Here is a 13,318-nt window from a genome sequence, read left to right on the forward strand (position 1 = left end):
TTCCCTTTTATTAGTTGTAAGACACTTATAGCTTTTGACTTCTCTGTTTATTAGTTTTGTTTTCATTTCTTAGTTCAGGAGATATGACAGTCTTTCTTATGAGTTCAAAACATTTTACTTCATTTCTTAGAGCACAGAAGACTTGAGGAAAAGCAAAGAACAGTATTTTCAAACGTAGCCTGTAAGTTTGCATACTGAGTTAAGAAAATATCTAAACAGAGGCATCTTATACCTGCTTTTTTTTGTAGGTGTTTATCCAATTCAGCTTAAGGTTATTAGGAACATGTAGGTAGTTTATATATCTGAACAGAAATGCCATCTGAATGCCATATGAAAAATTAGAGAGACTTCAAGAAAACATTCTACCATTTTATTTTAAGAGGTTCCCATACTTTTACTAATTTGAAATCAGTATATATATTTCATCTAATTAGTATTTCATGTCAAAAACATGAGAGTGATCAGAACCCAGGTCTCTTCCAAGGGAAAAATACTCATCCATGAGAAGAGGGAATGAAATCTAGGTCTTCTACTTCCCAGCCTCCAGCCACCAAGATCTTAAAAATGAGGCATTACTGCCTTCTTTTCTGTGCATATATTAAGAGAATCAGATGTATAAAAGCAAGTCAGGCTAAGTCAAACTGTAAGAAAACTTATGGAATAAAATCCTTTTGGGACCTTAGTCAGAGAGAAGCATTGATTTCTACATCTGAGTCGGGCTTGCATGAATAAAATCATTATGATTCAAAACTACCTAAATATGCAGATGTGAAACTGGCATCCAGGTTCTGATTTTAGGATCCTAACAATAACTTCTATCACACTTTTCCATTAGCTGAGCAGGGCTTTGGAGGATCGTGACTTAGTCACTTACCTGTCAGTCCTGCTTGTGTCCTTGTTTCTTTGAGATTCTTAGGCTTAGAGCAGAAACAGTCAAAGGTTCTGCTAAAATGAGACATGCTCACTAAAGAGTCACTAAAAAAATCTAGGAAAATACATTCTAAAGATTATTTAATGCAACTGCTCATTAGAAAACCTAAGTAGGAAATTTCAGCTATTTTGCAGATATAGAGAAGTTTACAGAAAGGATAATTAAAAGTCTTCTTTGGTAGGCATATTCCTTCGTGCTTGTTCTGGACATTATAAGAGGAAAATAGCTTCCCAGCTGCCAGGCCTGCTGTGCTTGTCTTTAGGTACAGAATAGTCTTTCTCTGCTGTTGGAGAAAATATACTGCTTGGAAATGTGGATATATGGATGGATGATGGGAGTTAAAAGAAGAGTCAATAAAAAATATGAAATCACTAATTCAGAATGTTTAGTGAAAGTAAATCCTCTGGCTGAAAATATGCTGCTTGAGTGTTTCAGAGCCAAAATTGAGATTCAGTAAGAAGCAGATAGGAGCCCAGAAGCTTTGCCTCTGGTAATTACATGAACCAATTTGTCAATATGTGTATATTCCTTAATTTGTATTTGCATCTATTAAATGCATCTGTTGAAATAAATCATATTTCATCTTCCAGTTATCTCTTTTATCCTTTTGTAACTAATTCTGTTTTCTCTTTAAGGTGAGATTTATAGCTGTGCAGGTGACTCAGTATCTTCATTCTTGGTGAGTCACCATTCCCATGTCTCATTCACTTGATTGTTTTCTTTCTATGATCACATTTGTAAGGTACTTTAAAAATCGTAACTACTCTTTACAACACTCCTTCAAAAGAGATAAAATTACAGAGAAAGAGATGGATTCATAATAATTGTTTCAAAGCCAAGAGGAGAACTCATGCACGTCTGGCTCCTGGACTCAAACAGCACCATCGGCTGAATGAAAATTTGACTTCAAAACAAATTATAAAATAAATAAATACCTGCTTCATGTCCATGAGAAGAACACAGTCATAGGATAGGATGCTGAAAGGTTTGCAATGATGGCAAGGTGCTAAGTAAAATGAGTCATCTTTTCAGCAATACAAGCACCATTCACTGTCCTACCTTTAGATAAGGGCTACAATGCTTCCTGATTTGAACAAATGTTTGCATAATTTAGTTGTGTGGCACAAAGGTGTTGGTGTCTCTTTACTTCTGTCAGGGAAGTTGCTCAAGTGCTGACCTGCTAGATAAATCCTTGCTGATAAGAGAGTGGAAGAGAAAACCCTTTTCTCTGATATGCTGATATGCTAAAAAAACAGTGTTGTTTGGGTGTCATTGTGTAATACCTATTTTGTTGAGTTTCAATCTTAAAACTGTGGTCAGGGAGGTAAATAATGTAGCTTCAAGCATGAATATGAGGAAATATTCTGAGTATTGTTCTAAAATACCTGGTAAAATTGCTCTGGTCTCCAATGATGACTTGTTAAAAGTAAATTTCATCTTAGGATCTTCTGAATTCTGAAGACAGCTTTGGGCTGTATAAAGCAGGAAGTTGGGCTCTCATCTATATGGAACCAGTCTGGTCTGTATGTAGTACTAGATATTTGGGGGCAATACTATCATCTGTTGTGAATAAGAAGATGTATGCCTAATCAAAAGTGGGCAAAGGTAAAAGATTCCCAGATGTGCAGTCACAAGCTTGATTTAATCATGTGACTCTGGGCATTCCTTTTATAATCTCACCAGACTTGAAAAATAGTATCACTTGCACAGGCTTGAGATTTTTACCTGGCCATGAGGGATTTATATAATATGGTATGTTTTTTCAGTGTATTTTTGGGAGTTTACAAATGATACACATACCAATGTTATGTTCAAAACCTTTGCATCTATGTAAGCAGTGGTTCCTTAGGGAGAGATTACTGGTTGCTAGGCTTGAAAGATGAAATTCCTTTGTTTTCTGTAGAAGAAAACCTAAGTCTCTAAGGACATGATCTCTATGCGATGGGAAATTAAAATTTGTGTTTACTCTGACTAGTCTGACTTACCTTCCACTGATGGAGTTCAGGAGATACCACCTTGCCACGTAACTCTCTGTTACCCTGAATCTCACGCTCTGTTTTAAAGACACCAGTTTAGTAAAAGAAGTATCTACCAAGTACTGCTCATAATTTTTCTATTTTAACTCCACCTCAAGGTTGAATGCCAGACCATATTGATATGTGTATTAATATTCTAGAAAAAAAACAGATGTAGTCTGTGTAAAGGACAGCCTTCATTCATGACCTTTATTACCCTTGATAAAGGCCATCGAGGATATCCTTTATCAGATAATCCTTGAGATTTGCATATATAGCAAGTAAAAAAAGAAGTGCAGTATTTGACACAAGATATTTGTGTGTATTTTTGGGCACTAGAAAAGAAATATAAGAAATTAGATATACAATATCTCTCCAAATTATCAAATGCATCCTAACCAATAAAATTTTAACTTTTTTACTATTGTTGTTTTATTAGAGTATTTTCTCAAACAGTTTAGTATTGTGAAAGGCTATTTGTTTAAAATTGTCACTGTTCACACAGATAGATACCATGTTTTTGCCTGTGGACTAAATAAGCATTCAGCAAACTTTTGGTAATACTTTTATTCCAAATGAAACAAATTTTAAAAATCTTTTCCCAGTATATAACCTAAACCTTCTTTGATTCTTGATTCTGCTTCATGGCATTTTGTCAAGTCTTGCCACTGGTCAGGACACTGAAGAGATCAGTTCGTGCCCCTCCGCTTCCCATCACAAGGAAGCTGTAACTGCAGTGAGGTCTCTCCACAGTCCCCCCTGTCCCTCCTTCTCCAGGCTGAACAGACCAAGTGACCTCAGCCTCTCCTCACAAGCTTATTAGGGCACAATAACAGAATTCACAAAGTTTTGCCTATGAAGCAATATTTCCCTCACATTCTACCTTGTGAATATTTAACTCCAGGGTAACTATATCTTGACTACTCAGATCAGACTCTGCTTTACTGGGTTTATATAGTGACTCTTCATTAATGGTCTGCATGAAAAACTAGGGTGTGATGTTTTTTTAAAAAGAGAAATCATTATTGCTCTATAAGAGAATGGTCTGTAAACAGATTTGTCCTTTTGCACCTGTGCAATTTTTCAAATATGTTTTATTGACTCAGTTATGTAAACTTCTCTGTTGCTCTCCACTTTTGTAGATCAATCTTTGACTTATAATGACCTATTTATTTATCTACATAAAAGCATACAGAATAAATATTCCTAAACAACATAAGTTTTACTTATGTTACTATTTTATTGTAAATCTGTAAGCATTTTATATAGAAACTAAAATTCTTTATGGAGTTCAAGAAAATTCTTTAGGACTTTATCTTAAAAGAGATTTCCATTTTAGTAGTGCACTTCTATAAATAGTTATTTCTAATAAGGCAATATCTACTGCAATATTTACAACAGATTTACTGGCATAGCCAGCCTATCTGCAGTCATAGATATATGAATGTTTCTTCCAGGAGACTATGGTTTGTTAGCCAAGTATAAGCAGCTTTTAGAAGATTTTAGCTGTATATTGGTGTTTAATATTCATCAAGTTACTGAAAATTTTAGTCAGCTTTTTTTTCCCCTTTTCATGCACTTTGAATAGCATTTTCATGATCAAAGTTTAACCACTGAGAAGTTAGGAGGACAATTTGGTTTTTTGTCTCTCAGTAAGGAAAACCCATGAAATATAATTATCTGGGTTTGCATAATAGTAGGTGCAGTTGCTTACACTAATATGAAAGGAATGTATCTTTTCATGCTCTTAAAAACAGTGAAAACAGATTTATCTAGTTCAAATATCTGAAAACTTCATATTAAATTAAAATCAGTGTTTTGAAGAAATACAAGACACATCCTTAGCTTTCCATTAATAAATATATTAATTACTGTTAAAAAGATTCAAAAGTTTCAGAAGTTTGGTAATACTCAAGCATCAACTAAATCATCTTGCAATTCCTTTCTAGCACACTTTTATACCAATTAAAGCCAAACATATCTGATGACCTGTATCCAAATGTTTATGTGATCTGTACATACAGTGGACATGTGGTTTTCTTACTATCACCTACATAATTGGTTTGATTTGTCCAAAAAGCAAGGGAGACACTTGCAATGATAAATAATTGGATTTATTTATTTGCAGTGGGCCATATAGCCCCTGAAGAGTTGTAAAGTCATTTGGTTGAAACTCTCACTCAAAACAGGGCCACATTAAATTAGGTAAACTATGGCATTGCCAAGTGAATCTGAATAACCTCCACAGTCTCTCTGGGCAGAGAAAATGTGGTGAGCCCAGGGAAGTGCCATCAAGATGGTCAGGGCCTAGAGAATTTGTTCTGTCAGGAGTGGGAGAGAGCTTTGTCTGTTGGTGGAGAAGGGCAGTCCAAGAAGCACTCTACAACCACTTGAAGGGGAGTTACAAACACAATATCAGATACCTCTTAGTAGGGGCAGGTGGTGAAAGACTAGACAGCACCCTCAAGGAGATTCAATTTAGGAAATTGGTTGGTCATTAGGAAGCTGATGAAGAAAATTACTCAAAAAATATTGAAAATTTAATTGCATTAGTTTAATAGTACATTTTTAATTGTTTCAGGTTTTATTTATTCCTCTGGTCTTAACATTTTATGCTGTTTCTCTGCAATGAAATTAATTTCTGTTACTTTTTTTTTTTAAATTCAAATTAACTTTGTGATGGAGAGCTTGAATCCTCAAAGCATAATGAATATATCTGAATGCATTTATAGATGATGAAAAATAATAAAAGTCATCTTCAAATTATCTTCAAATTTTAAATCCAGTTTCAATTAATATAAATCATGTTTCCTCCATAAAATATTTCTTTGAAAGTAGGTTAAGAATTATCCTGGAGATTGGAGTGAGTCAACACCATTTGCATTTGCAATACCATTTTTATGTAGTGACTCTTCAGGTTATTGCTATATGGAGAGTTATAGAACTCCCTGAGCAACACTGTTCCCATCTCTGGTGAATAGTAATTAACCTTCAGGTTATGAACTCATACAAAATATGCTAAGGTTATTATCCAAATAAAGTACCAAAGCACAATAAAGTTTCAAGGAGAAGGATCCAAGTTTTTTACTGTGGACAAAAAATATAATTTGTTCCTTTTTCAAAGCTTTTTCTGTATTGTAACCTGGTTTAGACTGCAGCAGTGTGTTTGTTCATATTTAGTGTGTGAATTAATGTTTGAAAAAAGCAGGAATGTGAGGGTAAGGTTTTTGCAGGTATTCTGTACTGGATTCACCTCTGTGCTGTTAAACTGATTAATTCTTTCACAAAGGAGAATGATAATAACTCCCTTTTTATGTATGCAGGGAAAAATGAATGCATCCATAGCACTTACATGTATGAGGTGGGACCAGAATGTGCACAGACACCTGTGAAGTTTTTTCCCTACAGTGTGACCTCTGACTTGTTAACCAGTGGTGCCATTCCAACTCTGCTTTCCTTCTGTGCTGTTCTGTCCTTGGTGTGCAATGCCAGCTCCACGGGCACTATGTGTCTGCAACAAATCATCACAAAACTGTGCAGCACAGAAGTTTTTGATTGTGACAAATGCCTTTAAACTTCTGCTTAAACTTCCTTGTGAAGTATGAACTTCTAACATTAAATATGTCCTGGTGATAAGAGAAGTTTATAGACTTACATTAGCAATGAAATTTGAAATCAATATGTTAACTAAATTTTTTGAGTCGACCTATCACCTGCTGGATACAGTAAAATGTGAAGTATGGTTGGTTTAAAAGATTTTTATCCAAATATATGAACATTGTGGGGTTTATTTATTTAATATTTTATCTTGGTCCTGATCTTTCATAGACACCTCATGGTGAAGTTCCAAGTATTCTGCAAGTCACTTTCAATATCCAGATCCTGGCTCCAAAAGGTTGCAATCAAAAGAGGAGGAAGACAAGGGAAGAGAGAAGAAGGGCAGCCACAGATGACAAAGTTATATGTGGGTCCTTCAGCAGAATCAGAACAGAAACAGGGAAAATTATGCCCTGTGTGGTAAAATTTTTTTCCTTTATGAAACAAAGGCAACATATGAACATACTGCTGAGGTCACCTTTGTTCTTTTCCTTCTCTCTCCTCTTCTTAGGTTTACATGTCCCTTTTTTGTCTTGTCCTCTATTTTTCAGCTCAGACATTTTTCACTTCATCTTGTCTTCTATTCATTTTCCCTGCTCCTTTGTACACTTCAAGTCTAATTTGTTTGCAGTCATCCAAAGACCAAGTGCTCTACTCAGACAATATCCAGAGACCCTAAGCTTTTGCAGACCTTGTCAGCCCAGAACTCAAAGAAATACAGGCATTTCAGCCCAGGTCAGCACTTGGAATAGTGAAATGATAGCAGGATGATTAGTCCAAGAGTAGAACTCTGTTAAAGCTGGCATTCTGGTTTGAGGGCTGGGCTATCAGCACTGCATAAGGGTGCCCATGCATCTAATGTACCAGATGGCTTAAAGCAAATCACATGATTCTTGTTCATTTGCAGTGCAGTGTCATGAAGATAGATGCTTTGGAAGAATTCTGAATGGAATCAGATTTTTTTTAGGGAAATAGAGTTTAGGAAAACAAATATCACTTGTTCTGTATTTCCACATTTAGAAATCTATTTCTAAGAGTGAAATCCAGTCACTCTTATTGTGCTTAGTATATGTCCCAAGTAAGAAGAGCAATGTGATGACTGCTGTATTAAAGAAGCTTAGGTCATCAGAGGAACTCTGAAAGGCAGTGGAAGGACAGAGAAATTCTGATACTCTCTGAGAAGAGTGTCATGGAAAATCCCAGGTGGCACTTAGAAAGCAAGAGTCTATTTAGTTGTTCTTTGAGCTCTTATTACTGAATATTTCTGTAGCTTGCAAATAAACTTCCCTTCTTCACCTGTATCTGGGGGTTTTTGTGACAGCACAGATGATATAAAGGAGTAGGGAGGCCTTGTTGACAGCCTGTGAAGAGAATTAGTGCTCATCTTTTCAGAAGTCTTGCAACTTGTTTGGACTAATTGCAAACTCAGATAAGAAGTCAAGAGTTATTCATTCCTCGACATTTTATTTTCCTTCTCCATTCACCAGACTAGGGCTGCTGAAGTTTTATTTCAAACACAAAAAATTAGTAAAAGTCATAGGTTATGTTGGAAAGACTGAAGCCCAGGGAGAGAAGTGTCTGCGAGTCTCTGAAGGAACTCACTATTTAGGGTATTTCTTGTAGTAAAAAGTATTGAAAGAGAGGTCTGCCTGGATCCTTTGTTGTGTGGGCCATCTTTAGAATTTGGCAAAGAAGTTTAATTCAGACAGCAGTACATCATTGCAAATACTGTGATATATAAATATTTATTTAACATTTGCTAAATGTTATCATGTTTTGGTGGCATTTCTTAGGCTTAGTTAAAATCCTCACATAAAATCAAGAAGGTAGATTCCATTTGTATTTTTAATTTTGCTGGTGAGTGTCAAGGAGAAAAAACTCATCAGAAGGAAAATTAAGGCTTTCAGGCTAGTTTTATACCTTATAAACATGGGAGATTGGAGTCTGAAAAACAGCTACAAAATCACTATTAAGTACCTACTGGGAAAAGTTATATTTTGTCTCCTGTGGAACTATTCTGAAGGTTTTCTGTCCACACCGTTGGCTCTTAGAGTTCAGATTGAAAATGGTGTTGCTATTAATTGTGGGGGTTTAAGCTTTGTGCTTGTTTTGTATTGCCTTGTAATGAATACAATTGTAACCAGACCTTTCTCCTACTTATTTATAGTCTGTGAGGTGCAGTTGTTCTAAACATAACCTAAAGTTAGTGTTAGCCTAAAGATTTTTCTTCAGGCATGTTAAATCAAGAGAAGTATTACAGCCCTGTCATGAGGAAGGGTGTCTGCCTCTCCACAGTTAAAGCAAATAGACATTGTTGGTAGCAGAATGTGCATGTAAAGACAAACTTGTTTGTCATAGCCTAATCAGCACTTGTGGGTGACATTCCTGACAATATTGCTGCAGGTTAAGTAGTTTTAGTGCCACCTTTTCCTTGATATCTTCTGTGAGAAATTTTTGTTGATCTTTGGGAGTTCACCTGCTGCACATGACTTCAACATTTTACCAAATTTTTCTCTTCCTTTATCCTGTTTTTTTTTGAGTCAAACATTCAGACAACATGGTTTTACAAACATGCTACCAAATGCTTGGGGGTTTTTGCACAAAAATAATTATTTGTTCAGTGCAATCAGGATTTCCAAAAATAAAACACAGATAAAATATATGTACATAAAGGTTTAGGTAACTGACTTTTGGCTGTTAACTCTTTACATTATTTTGCACCAGATTTGACTCATTAAAATATTTCAGGAAAAAATCTCTGTCCAAAACCCCCCATATAATAAGCAGTCTTTTTTTCAAACACCCAGTGAGTGTTTGGCTTATTTCTTTTGTTCAGAGTTCAGCATTTCTTGTACTGCCAGACTGCCCATGTGTAGCATTCTTGGGGATGTTTTTAGTGAGTGGCAGCAGCATTTAGTTGCCATTACTGGCTGTTGAATGAGGCTAAACATGTAAAATTAAGAAATAAATTAGAAAAGTTGAGTGTCCTTTTTTCACCTTGTTTTCTCTTTTTGCTTCTACTACAGCTTTCCAAATTTTATGGCCTTTAAAATAAGATGTATGTGTTAATATCTGTTTACATGCTCCCACAAAGAGTCCAATAATCACTAGTTAACAGTGTATGTGAGTTCTTGACTATCCCAGTGTGAATGTGAATATTAGGCTATGCTAAAAATAGTGTAATGAATCAACTACAACTGCCTTTAACTGTTACCAGATAGAAAGAGTTAACTGAAGTAAGGACTACTGCAGGGCAGGTCAGTGGCCATAGGTAGCTATCTTGAATGACTATGTAGTAAAAAACTATGAAGTATCAAAACAGTGTTTATATTTTTCATCTTTCCTTCTTTGTGGAGATGTATTCTTATGCTAAGACAGAACAAGTTAAAATGAGATTGGGGAAAAAATAATTGTTTCAAATCTATCTGGAGTAATGACTTTAGTATTAGCTTACAGTCCAGTAGGTTTCTTTCTTCAAATAAGTTTTACATTTTTTTGTTGGTTATTCATGCATCTCTGTTTTCACCAGTGTAAGGCATATAAACTTACCTGTTTACCCAGTGGCTCATCAATAGAATAATGACAGAGAGGAGGGGCTTGCAGTTGCAGAGATCCAGACAGGAATATCCATATGAGTTCTGAAATGTTCTGCCACTCCACCCAGTCTGGTGGAGGTATATTAACTATATTAACTACTATTATTAACTATGTTCTAGTTAATATACCTCTCTGTATGTCTGTGCCACTGCAGCTGAACACAAATTATCTGCAGGTTCTGAAGAATATACCTGAATTTCCTGCTCCCACATGAACTAGGCAGTCTAGCGGGAAGCACTGTCATTGTGGCAGCCTTCTCCAGCTGCCTGGGAGAAGATTTCTGTCAGTTAATTCCATGTTTCAAGACCTTGGAGCTGACTTTTGAGAAGGGCTCAGAAGCAGCATGATCAGGCACAGCTAGGCTGAACATAGACCTTCACATTTTCCCGCTGTGAAATTACAACATTCAGCTTTATACATCAAAATAAATTAGGCCAATGAGAAGAAAGAAGAAATTAAAGCAATCACTGATAGTTATACTAATACTTTTGGGTTTCCTTCCTGTTAAGAGAATGACACTTCTTTTACAGCAAAATGGGGAGAGAGGATTTGCCCTTCAAGTCAACCAAAAGTCTATTGCTTTAATTCCTTATTACTGCCTTTTTTTGGCCTTCAGCATCAGTCACAGTGTTTACCAGTGAAAGTCCCAACCCATACACCAAATAACAATTCAAGAGCTACTTAATCTATGGAAAAGTAACTGAGACTGTCTTTGTATTTGACTGAAGCACTGTGGGGAACTAAGAACTGGACTGACAAATTAGACAAAAGATATTACTAATCCTATTCACTGTACACTGTTTAATATGTATGAAGAGGATTTATAACCAGTTTCTGAAGAGTTACTTTATCATTGGTTTCATTTGTAAAGAAAAAAAAGTAGAACTATTTTGCAGGAGACTTTTTCTCTGTTTTTTGCTTCCAGAGTTTGCTTGCCTATATCCTGTCTTCTGTTGACAATGAATCACTTGATGGGAACTGGAGTAGTGTGTTGATCCTCTTGGTATCCTAGTAGGGCTCTTATAGCAACATTTATTATCATCCTTTTCAAATGTTATTCAACTGCCCAAACGCCAGCTTACTTACATGATCTCAAAATAAAAGAGGTTTTTATCTCAGGAAAGTTAAATAAGCACAGGCAAAACTAAAACAGATTTCTGCTGTACATGGTTTGGTCAAATAATGAGAAGCTGTAAGAACTTATATTTGCCAACTAAACATCCAAATACCAGGAAAAAAAAAGAATATATTTTCAGATGCATAAACTTAAGAATGTGTTTGTAAAGAAGAAAAAGCAATCAGGAGATAAGACCTGCTGGATTTAGGTCATTCCTGGGCTTATCCTGTGGTCATTGGACTAGCAAAACAGCCATTGAAATAATTCAGAGCTGCTTAATAAATGAGTCAAAAATTTTGTTCTGATCCAAAGCCAATTGAAGACAACAGAGAGGTGGGGTTGTTTTTTGTTTTGTTTTGTTTTGTTTTTACTTTTATTTAAATGATTTTGTTCATGCTCTGCATTTTATAAATGCACATAAGAAAGGCATGTTTCTATGGATGAACCTAAGAGTCTTAAAAATCAAAGTCTTAGTGAAAATCAATGGGACCTAAGTTTCTGAATAATTTTGAACCTTTAGGATGAGCAACCTCACTACCCAATTCTACCTAAAATGCTTAGAACTGCTTTTATCATTACATATTCAAGCAAAATATAAATGTATTAAAGTCATTAATGGAAACACATTATTCATAAAATATGTTGGTTTTGTCCTTCCCCAAATCAATCACTAAACCAAAAATAATTTAGTTCCTAGGAAGCAACCCCTACTTGCTTTATTGCATGGAAATGGTGTTATATACACTGTTGCCAAAACTGTTCCACCATTCCGTGTACTTTACTGAGACATTTTTCTCAACACCAGCATAACATTAAATTTCAATACCAAATTTCCTTGGAGCTTCTCTATTTTGCTGAGGGAGCATCTATATTTGACAATATACAAGTGAAAAAATATAGTTTGTCTTGATGCTACTGTGAGTCAGCTCAAGAAATGAGAAGAATACTCTCCTTTTGTCTTGTGAATAGCTTAGGTAAGCACAGCATACCATCCTTTCATTATGGAAGACTGAGACATACTGTAAGTTTTTGTCCAACTGGGGTCTCTGTATACACACATCTTTCATTGTTGTGTTTCCAAGACACATGATAGCATTTGAAGTTTCTATTGTTTTCATGATAACATTTTCATTGCAAAGTTTTTTACAATTTTTTCTCTCTCCTTTCTGTTTTTTTTCTTTCATCTATTTCTTTTTAGATAGTCTATCTGAATGAAGTGAAAAATTAAACTATATAATACAGCCTTATTATAGGCAGAACTAAATGAAGATGATATGATGAGATAAATTGCTGAAGGTTAATAGCTTTTTAAAAATCAATCTTCCTTACAAAGGAAAAGGGTAAATGGCTTAGTGGATGAAGCCTTGGCCTCTCACCTTTCTGACCATAGTTCAAGTCTAAACTGTGAGGGTCCTGAGTTGCATGCTTTACTGGGCTGAGATCAGTCTCTAGTGGGCAGGAGTCTGCATTACAAGATTCATGCGTGTATTTTTCCATACAGGCAGCAGCAGCACAAGAAGCTGATGGAGACTGCTCTGTAATCTCCCCGAGCAGTGAGGCTGATGGACCAAAGTTAGTGTCACCCTGCACAAAGCACAGGGACATTCCAGCTGGCAATCCTCTGAGCTGTCTACATGTCATGCCCTGGCTATGGACTCAGAATTCCAGAGCATCTCACAGCATTTTGTCAGCAATATATCTAATGGTCTCCACTTAACAAACAAAAATTAGGTGACTTTTTAAATAATTATTAGCAGATTACTAGAGAGCTTTAATAATCACAATTGATCATTTTTCATATCAAGTTCAGGCAAAGAAATAATTTATCTCAACTGTTATTCATAAGGAAGGCAAAAATTCCGAGAACAAAATAATTGAAGTGTCAATTAGGAAGTTTAAGTAAAAGTGGAGAAATTAAAAAAATCCCAACATTTCTAGCATAATTTATTAGCATGTTAATCAAGTTTTAATCAGATATTAGTCTGATAATTTATGTATTCCCATCAGTCATGTGCATGAAATGACTACTAAATAAGCTTCTTTCTGATTTAGTTTTAATAA

General features: G+C 35.4%; 1 long non-coding RNA gene across 1 annotated transcript; it reads left to right on the forward strand.

Moving 5' to 3' along the window:
* Positions 1–1,246: 1,246 nt before the first annotated feature.
* LOC116183679 (uncharacterized) lies at positions 1,247–12,886 on the forward strand. The gene is made up of 3 exons (XR_004148345.1): positions 1,247–1,421; positions 1,567–1,610; positions 12,759–12,886. It is a non-coding gene; the product is annotated as an uncharacterized LOC116183679 (long non-coding RNA).
* The last annotated feature ends 432 nt before the right edge of the window (positions 12,887–13,318 follow it).

This window comes from Lonchura striata, chromosome 6 (genome assembly GCF_046129695.1).
Source record: "Lonchura striata isolate bLonStr1 chromosome 6, bLonStr1.mat, whole genome shotgun sequence".
Lineage (NCBI taxonomy): Eukaryota > Metazoa > Chordata > Aves > Passeriformes > Estrildidae > Lonchura > Lonchura striata.